We start from the raw sequence: 10,613 nt of genomic DNA, 5'->3' as shown, positions 1-10,613 counted from the left end.
ACTCCTTCTCTAGGGAAAGTGGCTCATCAAGGACCAATTTCAGCAGAAGTTTCCTCATCTCATGGAGGAACTCAATGTAATGGGGACCATTGCTTCCTGAGGGAGGAGGAATGATCCAGGTGGATATTGGTGGCCACCCGCCAAGTCCACTTAGACCCCCACCATTGTTTTTTTTAGCTTTTCGGTTTCCTTAACTATAGCATTGTTTACTATTTTTAGCAGTTTTTTGGGTCCTGAACTTCCAAAGCCATTTTGAGGCCCTAACAAGATATTGTGCACGTCAAATGGAGATTTTATGCCAAAGTTACGACCCCAGGAAGTTGATGTACCAATTTACCCAAACGGGGCCCACAATTTGGCAATTCATCTTCTAGGGTTAGGTTTTTGGATGTTTGGGGTTTTCCATTGTTTCTCAACAATAAATTGGCTTTCGAGCCTCATTGTAACATAGTTTAGAGGCATGTAGCTGCCACATCTCTTCTCAGATAAGCTACCATCACCCTAGCTACTTTATTTCCATCTCTGTTTGTAAGCATATTTCAGTATTTTACAATAATGAAATGAAGTATTATTTCTATTGCACCTCTATATGTATGGTTATATCTGTAATTTGTTGTATTTCTGTTTAAATCCAGATTAGTTGTGTAGGCTTGATGAGATCCACCCTTGGTCTGCAGACCATGGGATTGTATAAAAAGGAGGCCTTAAAGGAGTCTAAGATAGTTCAATTCATAATGGGAAGTGATAGTTGGAGTCATTGATGAGTCTGTGAAGAGCTAAGAGTGAGAGTATTAGTATAGGAAAGAGGCTCTACAGCTGAGTGCACAGAGGCCTAGGGTAGAATTCCGTAGCTGAGTGCACATAACCCTGCAACTGTGTGTGCAGGGCAGTTAGAGTTTTTACTGGAAATATGAAACATCAATAAAGAGAAGCATTATGAAATCACTTTGTATTTTATTTCTGTCAATTGCATGCGATTAAGTTATGTTAAGAACTGGGTTTATGTTTTATTTCTAATTTGATGTGCGAATCTATATGTTTTCCTCTATTATATGGATGCAAGTAGAGATAAATGTTTATGCAAAGATAATCTTAATTGCATAGTAGAGTTGGAAAAAACTTAAGATAATTCGGGAAACTATACGAAAAAGTAGTTATAGAGGTGCTTAAGTGCCTAAATCGCTTGTTAGGGTTATGTGAAGGACGATTGCAGAACTTCACGGGGGTTCTGAAAGACTAATAAAGAAGTACATCGATAAGCCCTAAAGGCTTATCAATCTATGCGAAGGCAGAGTTAAAGTGTAAAACTGACATCACACCCATCTCAGGGTGAGGAAATCTAGTTCCTGCACCCCCATACTACTTCGGGTGAGACTTCAGTCCATGCTCCGCGGGCTGATGCCGAAGGGGCCAGTAGTGTAGGGATTTTCTTGGCTGAATAATGCTGAACTTGGGTCAGGGCCTATCAAGCAAACCAGTATCCTCCCTGAATTATGCTAAGGTACGTTGGTTTATTGTGATTTGGTTTAGCTAACATAGTATGATTTGCAGGAAAGAGATCAGATGGCTAGCAAGGTGGTAGACTATGTAGAACATCCCTATGCATTAGATGGGCAGCGTGGTGTGGGAAACTCTTCTAACTTTCCAAACACATTGAGAAGCCTAAAGGAAGAAATAAGGAGTTGTAAAGTGGACAATGACAAATAATGCAGACATAAGAGAAATAAGCAGAGGTGAATGTGATTCTACTTCGGAGTTTTTCAAATTTGCAGCAACATGGACCACTTCAGATCAGACATGGACATGAGGACAAAAGTAATGGGGCATATGGCAGTAGATCTCCTAGTATACATAGGTTAGATAGATCTGACACGATCAAAGATGGCAGGTTGTTGGACACTCCAGATAGGAGAGGTGATCGACACAAGTACTATTCCAGTTCTAGTTCGATAGGGATCACGATCATCATCGTCATCCTCCTTATAAGAGGAGTGATAGGTGTTATAGAAAATTTTGGGCACTGCAACCCCAATCATCAATGTCCATAAAACAAGGGCTCTTATGTCACTAAAAGTATTGTTCCAACCTCTAAAAGAACAAGGTCAACTAATTACATCTTCTCCCAGAAGTTCTCCATGAAAAACTACTCAGAACTGGTCAAAACTGGACCATCTCACCTGCTCCATGGTCAAAGTGCAATGCATCCCACTGAAATACACACAGTAGGTGCAATGCATCTTGAAAATCCCTTCTATGGGGTGCGATGGGCGAGAGTGGACAAATGGCAGGGTCAATCTACAAGGTGGAGAATCATGGAATCTTCTAGAAACTTCTCTTGTGACACTTGCCTCTCTGCATTCGCCCAGGGATGAGTAAGAGATCATCAATCTCCAAGTGGAATCAAGAACTATCAGAGAGAGGACACTAATCAACTCTCAAAATCTGACTCACCCCCCTTGCAAACATCTATATATGGATCCCTCATCCCAGAGATCCAGAGGTTGGAATTTTGTATCTTGTAAGGAAGTGCTGCTAGTTTCTTGGTGCAATATCATAGTGTTGGGTGATCTAAGATTTTCATGAGGTGAAGAAGGGCTTTCTTGCTGAGAGGATGATGCTAGGTCAGAACAATTGGTTGTAATCCTCTTTTCTCTTTCTTGATTATCAATAAAGCTATTCAAGTTTTCCTCCACATTCTTGTATGATTGATGTTATGTGCATTTGTGTGGTCAATATATATCTGGTCCTATATTGTTTATGATAATAGATCTATGTTCTTGGATAGTGTTATGCTGCTTTGATTCTACAGGTGCCCTCTGAAGCTGGGTAGACAAGGAAGCGAGTGGCAAAGATCTACTAGAAGAGAGAGGAATCAAACAAGGAACCAAGCGCAAGACATATGTTGGTCTCCTTATTCTTCTCTTATCTATTTCTCATAAAGGAAAACGAAAGTAGTTTTAGTTTGTTTGTTTCTAAGGTAGCTACCAGCCTTAGTGGGACTAATAGCTCTGCATAGACACTAGTTTTCCCGATAACAAAATGGCGACCATACCGGGGAGCGAATAGATTGTTTGTTTATCTGCATTTGTTTACTTTATAAACTTATAGACGGAGCCTGAAGTTAAGCCAGCTAGCCTTTGAACTGCATTCGCTATGCAAGTGCAAAGTAGATCAATGCTGCTTTAGTCTATCTCTGGGTTTTGTTTATGAACTAAACAATTGATTTACAAGCTCTCTAATTGCCCTTGTGGTGGCTCTAGTAACCTCTTTAGATCTACCCCTATGATTGATTTACTGATTACCACTTGCTCGGCCTAAATCCCTGAACTGAGCTGCAAACTGTGACCCGGAACCCAGTTAAAGTCTCGTCCCTGGTCCAGCGCACTGTCTCTTCTGTGAATTCTAGATGCATCACACTTCCTGAGTGTAGTAGGTGCGCTGCATCTCCAGTTCACTGTGTTACAGGTGCGTTGATCAGACAAGGCCTTTCCTGCTCCTAGATTTGGTTTCTGTGTTCACTCTTTTCAGCTCTATTCAAGAGTTTTGCTGCCTGTAGTCAGTACACCTCTGTTGAAACCCCCTTCCTTGCCATTATTCTGCCTCTATTGTGCAAAGGACTGTAAATGTTTTTATGTATTTTGAGCCATTTTCAGTTCTCTTTTACGAAGAAGTAGTGTAATCGTACTGTCGTTTCTTGATTTGAAAGTGTCGCAAGTGTCATTTTCAGTCATAGAAGAGAATCTGATTGTTCTTGATAGTCGATTACACTCTTACTCTTGTATTTGATTTGAATTAGTAGTTTTTCAAGTGTCAAAAGCAAGTTTTCATTTCCAAATCGCAAAGTGTCATCATTGTCCTCATTTTGTCTTGAAAAGAAACTTGTTAGTAACGTCGCTTTGAAAAATAATTCAGATTTGCGCTTAGCTTTCTTTTTATCATTCACACATTAAGAAGGATGAAAACAAATACATGCACATGCATTTGCATTTAGACTGTTTGTTGGTTTGATTTAGGATAGTGCATATAGTGTGTGCTCTCTGCTCTATGTTGAAAGAATGCCATCTCTCTTTCCTTAGTAGCTAGGATTTTCATTACAAAAGGAAGATTAAACGATTGTTTATCATCTTAGATTACATTTTAGGAATTGTACATCTACATCACGTGGTGAACCTAAAAGGAAAATTTCTTAAGCAAGATCAACAGTAAAATCAATTTAATGAATCTAAAAACTCTTTGGAACCTAACGCACAACATCTAGAAGTCTAGGCTAGAGACGTATTCCGGCATCGTTAAGCCTGGTAACTGTTGTTCTCATTTTTGGTTGGGTGATTCCTCCACCTTGAGACGATAAGTTCCAGTACAAACTTGTGCTCCCTCGTACCGTCGAGTATATATTGGGAGACCACAATAGGTTCTATCCTTTATCCATAGGAAGCCGTGTCTGCCGCCCTATCGATCGCAATGCACTGAACACAACATTCGGGAAGATTGACTGTTGTACCGTAAAAAGTATTCTGCAGTTTTGTGATTGGTTTGGTAATCCCTTTGTCTAGATTTCCATAGCAGTCCCTTTTGTTCCTTTTCAAACTCCTTAAAGGAAAAGGTCCATCTGAGCACTTGTCACTTCAGGCTCATTAAAAATCTAAGGCGACTAGAGTCATATTTTGTTTTTTCTCGACTCTTAAAAATTGAAAAAACAAGTTGTGTCAAAGCATCTAAAATTTATTTTAAATGGAATAAATATCACCTTTCCTACATTGGTCTTAGGTTGAGAAGAATGGAGCCCACCAACCAAGGAGTTCCCCTTTGGGGAAATCCTAGTCCTTTCTCCTCTTGGGGAGATGTTGGTGCACCCCATATGGCCACATTGTCACTTCCGGGATTGACAATTAGTTTTCCTATATGGATCTTCTCAACTTCTGTCTTTCAGAACCCCGTGATTCCTGAACAATCAAGTCAGCAACTAAACGATACCAAAGTTGTCCCCCAACCCTCTACTTCATCCATTTCTTCCTCTCCTCCTTCCTCTTCGCTTGATGAAGCTGGTAAGGCCAAAAATCAAGTAACCGAGAAGAAGAAGGAGAAGAAGAAGAAAGAGAAGAAAAAGAAGGAGCCAAAGGCAAAAAGGGGCAACCAAGCATCGTCTAGCGAAAATCCACACACTGCACCGACCAGGCTTAAATTGCCATATGTCATTTGCAAAGGAGACCACTATCATTGAGATTGTCCTTGCATCCCTCAGATCTTAAGGGACTAGTCTTCCCATTTGCACAATCCGGTGTTGTCAACCTTTGATGATCATGTTGAAGGTACACCGTCAACTAGTGAAAGTGAAGCCCCTAGACAAAAAGGAAGATGTAAATTTCCTTGTAAATTGTGTGATGGCGATCACGCCGTCCACCGTTGTCCCTTCTTAGACGAGGCTAAAATATTTTTGGACGACCGTCTGGTTTCACCGTTACGACTTCCTCCTAGATATAAGAAGCTCTTTTCGAGTCCGTCACTAGTTGAAAATCCGGCTGACACGCCCTTGTGGTCGGCCGAAGCGTCTATCATTGAAGATAAACCATCTTAATCCACCCAGACGAAAGTCAAAAGGTCGAGGCGGCAGTTGACCCGGTCTTGCCTTCAGAGGATCCATCTTCAGACGATACAGTCATCGAAGAGAACAAGGATGACACCGTCCAAGTTCTTTTCGTAAGCACAGACTTCGATGAACATGGGGGAAGTCTACCAATTCCTTTACCGTAGGAAGGAAGTTCGTCAGAGTCATACCCGGCTGTCTATTTAGTCCCACCTCCAAGCAACCTAGTTGTTTCCTTCGATTGGAATCTATTAGGCAGACCCCACTTACCGGCTAGTGTACCATTTCGAATCATTGCTAAAATATATAGAATGGTCATGGCTGGTACCATCATAGATGAAGGGGCTTCTATGAGTATCCTTTCCTCAACTGCTTGGAAAGCGCTTGGTTCACCATCGCTTTTGCCTGAGATGAGAAATCTAACAGGCTTTGACAAAGGAACCAGTCGACCAGTAGGGATCCTTCCCAATGTGCCAATAACGTTGAGAAGGAAAACCGTTCACATGAACGTAATGGTAGTCCAAGGACCCCTATATTATAATCTACTCCTTGGATGAGACTATATTTATTGCATGGGAGCCATTGTCTCCTCACTCTTTAGAGTAATGTGTTTTCCGCACAAAGGAAGAGTGGTCGAGCTCGTAGACCAGCTTTCATTCCCCGGTTCACACATAGCAAATAGTCATATTCCAACCCTAAATGGTCTTTTCGCGCAAGGAATGTCTCATCAATCCCCAGTCCGTCCTCCTGATGAGCGTGAGTGATTCAGAGGATATGACTGAAACCCAGGGGCATGCACCCTGGCCTGTTTCGACAGGAAAACCTTGGGTATAGGGTGGGTTTCCGCGGAAAGTATATGACTGGCCTGACACACCCGTCCATTTTGGAAAATGGGATTAGACTGGAATAAGATACCTCTGTTAAGGTAGGCCTTTCTCGATAAAACAAATGTTTTGTCTGCAAATTGAGGGGTAACCTAAAAAGGTAGGCCTTTCCCGATAAAACAAATGTTTTGTCTGCAAATTGAGGGGTAACCTGGAAACTCTACTTCGCTATACCTGGAGGCATGCAAACCTTTTGGCATGCAAGCGAAGAGCGACCATTTATTTTTTAAATTTATAGTTCCTCTAACCCTTTAAACTCATAGAATTGGTCGTTTCCTAACTTGCATAAAGAAAGGATGTGGGGCAAAGCTTTGAAATAATGTTGTTTTTATATATGAGACATCCTTATTATACGACTGGATTAATTGAGCAGTTTTAACACAGAATTCAAGATCGTTAAAAAATAAACATAAGCAATGAGAAAATGTTCCCCCAAAGTTTAAGCTCGTTAAAAAATGAACCATTTTCTGGTAAATAACCATCGTGAATGTATTACCATCAGCCTTTGAAGCCTTGGTCGTGTTCTCATCATTACCTCCACTTTGTTTTGGCCGATCATTCACCTCCATTTGATTGTTTACCCTTTTTGAGGAACATCTACAAAGAGTGATCCTGTTAGCCTTCCTTGTGGCACTGCCATGATTGGAAAATTCCAAACCTTACCTGGAATCAGCTGCTACCCATATTTATCACTCGTTCCTAAAAAAAGAGTCTCCTTTAAGCTATTTTCAACTGACTCGTGAAATATGAAAATATTGCCGAGCCATTTGCCTCTCCAGCTCATTAAAGGGACCGGAAGTGCTATCCCTCCTTTAGATTTTAATCTTTTTGGACTTGAGGGATTATCATACAAAAAGATCGAGCACTTGCTTTGTTCGGCTCGTCAAAAGTACCAAAAATCCATCCCTTTTGTATTGTTTTATACTTTTTCAGACTCAAGGGATTATATGATGAAAAATCATTATTGGAGTTTTCTTTACGTCCCTTTTCAGACTCTCTAAAATTGAAAAGGACTGAGTTGTCCTTGTCGTTAAACTCGTTAAAACCGAATAGCGACAAACTTGTCCGTACAGACAAGAATGAGTTTCACTATCGCTAGGCTCGTTAAAACATAGCAATAGGTTTGCCCGAAGGACAAATTATAGAACAAGCATATGTTATCCTCCTCAAGCTTAACAAAAATAAAGAGGTACTGGTCAGCAATGATTGGGGAAAAATTGGGAAGAAAACTTGAAGAAACTTTATTGGTAGCAAGTCGCTCTTGAACATGACACTTTCACTCCGCATCTGAGTCGGGTTGGGTTGTTCCATTCAATGGTCACATCACCATGGTTCCATCACACCATCCATATTTGGGGTTAATGCTACCAATCCATCATTTCAGTGTCACCGATATGTTCAAGAGAAGTTGCTTAGAGAATTCGCCTGTGTCTCACCCACTGTAATACATTCATGCTCCATTCTTTCATGACCGCTACCCTGAACCTTATATCACCAGATCGTTTTCACCTCCATTAAAATCATTTGCTCCATTCCGTGTCATTGATGTGGGATTCACTAAGGCCCTCCTATGACAGATCGCTTCTTGTCGACATCAGCTCATTATCCAAGAAGTTGATCTAGGAACAACCCTTTCAGTACTTTGAAGCTTGCATGCCTCAATGGCAAGTTTCTCACTTTTGGCGACAGGTTTACATCAATGGCCTTCGCTCGAAAGATTTTACGTGGTGTTCGATGCCAAGTCCCTTATTCACACCACATGAATTGTCCTGCAGTACCTTGAGGGTCATCATCATTATCGGTGATTCCTCTCATGCATGTTAACAACTTACATCATTGGTTGGTAATTAGGCGATGTCTTTCCATGTTCGACTCTAGAACATCTCTCACATGGATCGACTTGTACTTTGAGTGAAGATCGAACGAGATTGAAGACCCCGGATCTAGTTTAATCCATCCAGGATGCGATATATATTCAGGAAAATAAAGACATCAAATGTACATCATCACTGCACAGATAATCATCCAATCTAAGGGATGATGGCTCTATCAGAATCATCAGTCTACACTCAGATGATTGTCTGTCTTATGTACATGAAAATGAATTTATAAATATGAGCATGGGAATGCCCGCCTCAGCTAGATCATGAAAATATTATGAAGATAATGTATTGTATTGTATCTTATTACAGGTTGCCTTCCAGCTTGAAAGAACTTCAGATCCTCATGATAAAGCATTTCACCCGACATCAACAAATTAACGACCTCATGCTTTAGGGGGGCAACTGTTATAGACATTTTTGGGCACTGCAACCCCAATCATAAATGTCCATAAAACAAGGGCTCTTAAGTCCCTAAAATTGTTGTTCCAACCTCTAAAAGAACAAGGTCAACTGATTACATCTTCTCCCAGAAGTTCTCCATGACAAACTGCTCAGAACTGGTCAAAACTGGACCATCTCACCTGCTCCATGGTCAAAGTGCGTTGCATCCCACCTAAATACACATAGTAGGTTTGATGCATCTTGAAAAACCCTTCTATGGGGTGTGATGGGCGAGAGTAGACAAATGGCAGGGTCAATCTGCAAGGTGGAGAATCATGGAATCTTCTAGAAACTTCTCCTATGACACTTGCCTCTCTGCATTCGCCCAAGGATGAGTAAGAGATCATCAATCTCTAAGTGGAATCAAGAACTATCAGAGAGAGGACACTAATCAACTCTCAAAAGCTGACTCACCCCCCTTGCAAACATCTATATATGGATCCCTCATCCCAGAGATCCAGAGGTGTTGGAAATAATACTGAGATGGGGGGGGGGGTGAATCAGTATTATCAAATTCTTTTCAATCTATCTTCCTTATTATAATTTGAATAATTCTTCAAATATTGATCATTACTTTGTATGTCAGTATCATAAAATAATGAGCAGGAACAAGAAAAGCAAATAGTCACACAAAAGAACACCAGATATAAGGTGGAAACCCAATGTGGGTGAAAACCACCTGCTACAATATGTCTCTATCTTCTTTCAATTAGAAACTCCTTTTACAATGATTTTGTACTGGTGCAGTCCTTTACCAATACGCAGGCTACAACCTGTAGAGAGCTACAACCCTCTCTCGTTCTCCAGCTTCTCCTGGAAGGGAGCTACAACCCCCTTAGCTCTTGTACTAGCCAAGATACTAGTACGTAGGTGCTGGCCTACTGAAGGCTACAACCTTCTTTTTCTTCCAGGGACCACGTTTCATAATTTTTCAAACTGGATCCATGAACATCAATCAATCATCAAGTATATCTGCATCAAACAATCTCCTTTTCCCAATTAGCACTGAAACAAGTAAACACTTCTCTGACAGCTGTACCCAGAACACAGTAACAGTAACCACACACCAAATTCTAAACCCAGAATACTACAGCAATAGACAGAGGCAGCTAGATCATAATTTAAAGATATACGCTACTTCAACAACCTGAAACCTGCGTGCAGATCTATAAAGGATAATTCCTTCTTTCAAATATTCAGACACTAATTAACCCAGATTGTCAAATTTATAGATCAAGCATGCGCCTCATATAACAGATCAAAATCATGCAAAGATACTATTATTCAAGCATAAAGATTATGACCCATCAATAGAACTTATCCTTCTTTATGCGCTAAGGTTCCTCCTTCATTCAGATCCAGATCTGCACCATAACCCAATCACAAATATTTCAGATCTAGCACTTATTAGATATTCAATTTATTCGATGATACATTGCCAAATGATCTCCTTCCTCTTTTATAGTCTTAGGCCTTCCACAATACCACGGTCCAAAACCATAGGATCAAAAAACTGTTGGACTAATACCATGAACCAACCATGAAAGTGCGTGAGATCAACACTTTTGGATGCAATACCACGAGCCAAAACCATAGGATCAAAAACTATAGGACTAATACCATGAACCAACCATGAAAGTGCGTGAGATCAACACTTTTGGATGCAATACCACAGACCAAAACCGTAGGATCAAAAACTGTCGGACTAATACCATGAGCCAACCATGAAAGTGTGTGAACTTTTCTCTTCATGAAAGGGACTTTTCTCTGCATGAAAGTGCGTGAACTTTTCTCTACATGAAATAAACTTTTCTCTACATA

The sequence above is a fragment of the Pinus tabuliformis genome, chromosome 9, assembly GCF_031772625.1.
Source record: "Pinus tabuliformis cultivar Carrire ecotype Pingquan chromosome 9, CPIR1, whole genome shotgun sequence".
NCBI classification, from domain to species: Eukaryota; Viridiplantae; Streptophyta; class Pinopsida; order Pinales; family Pinaceae; genus Pinus; species Pinus tabuliformis.
The sequence above is the reverse complement of the archived record's forward strand: the minus strand, read 5'-3'. Positions refer to the sequence as shown.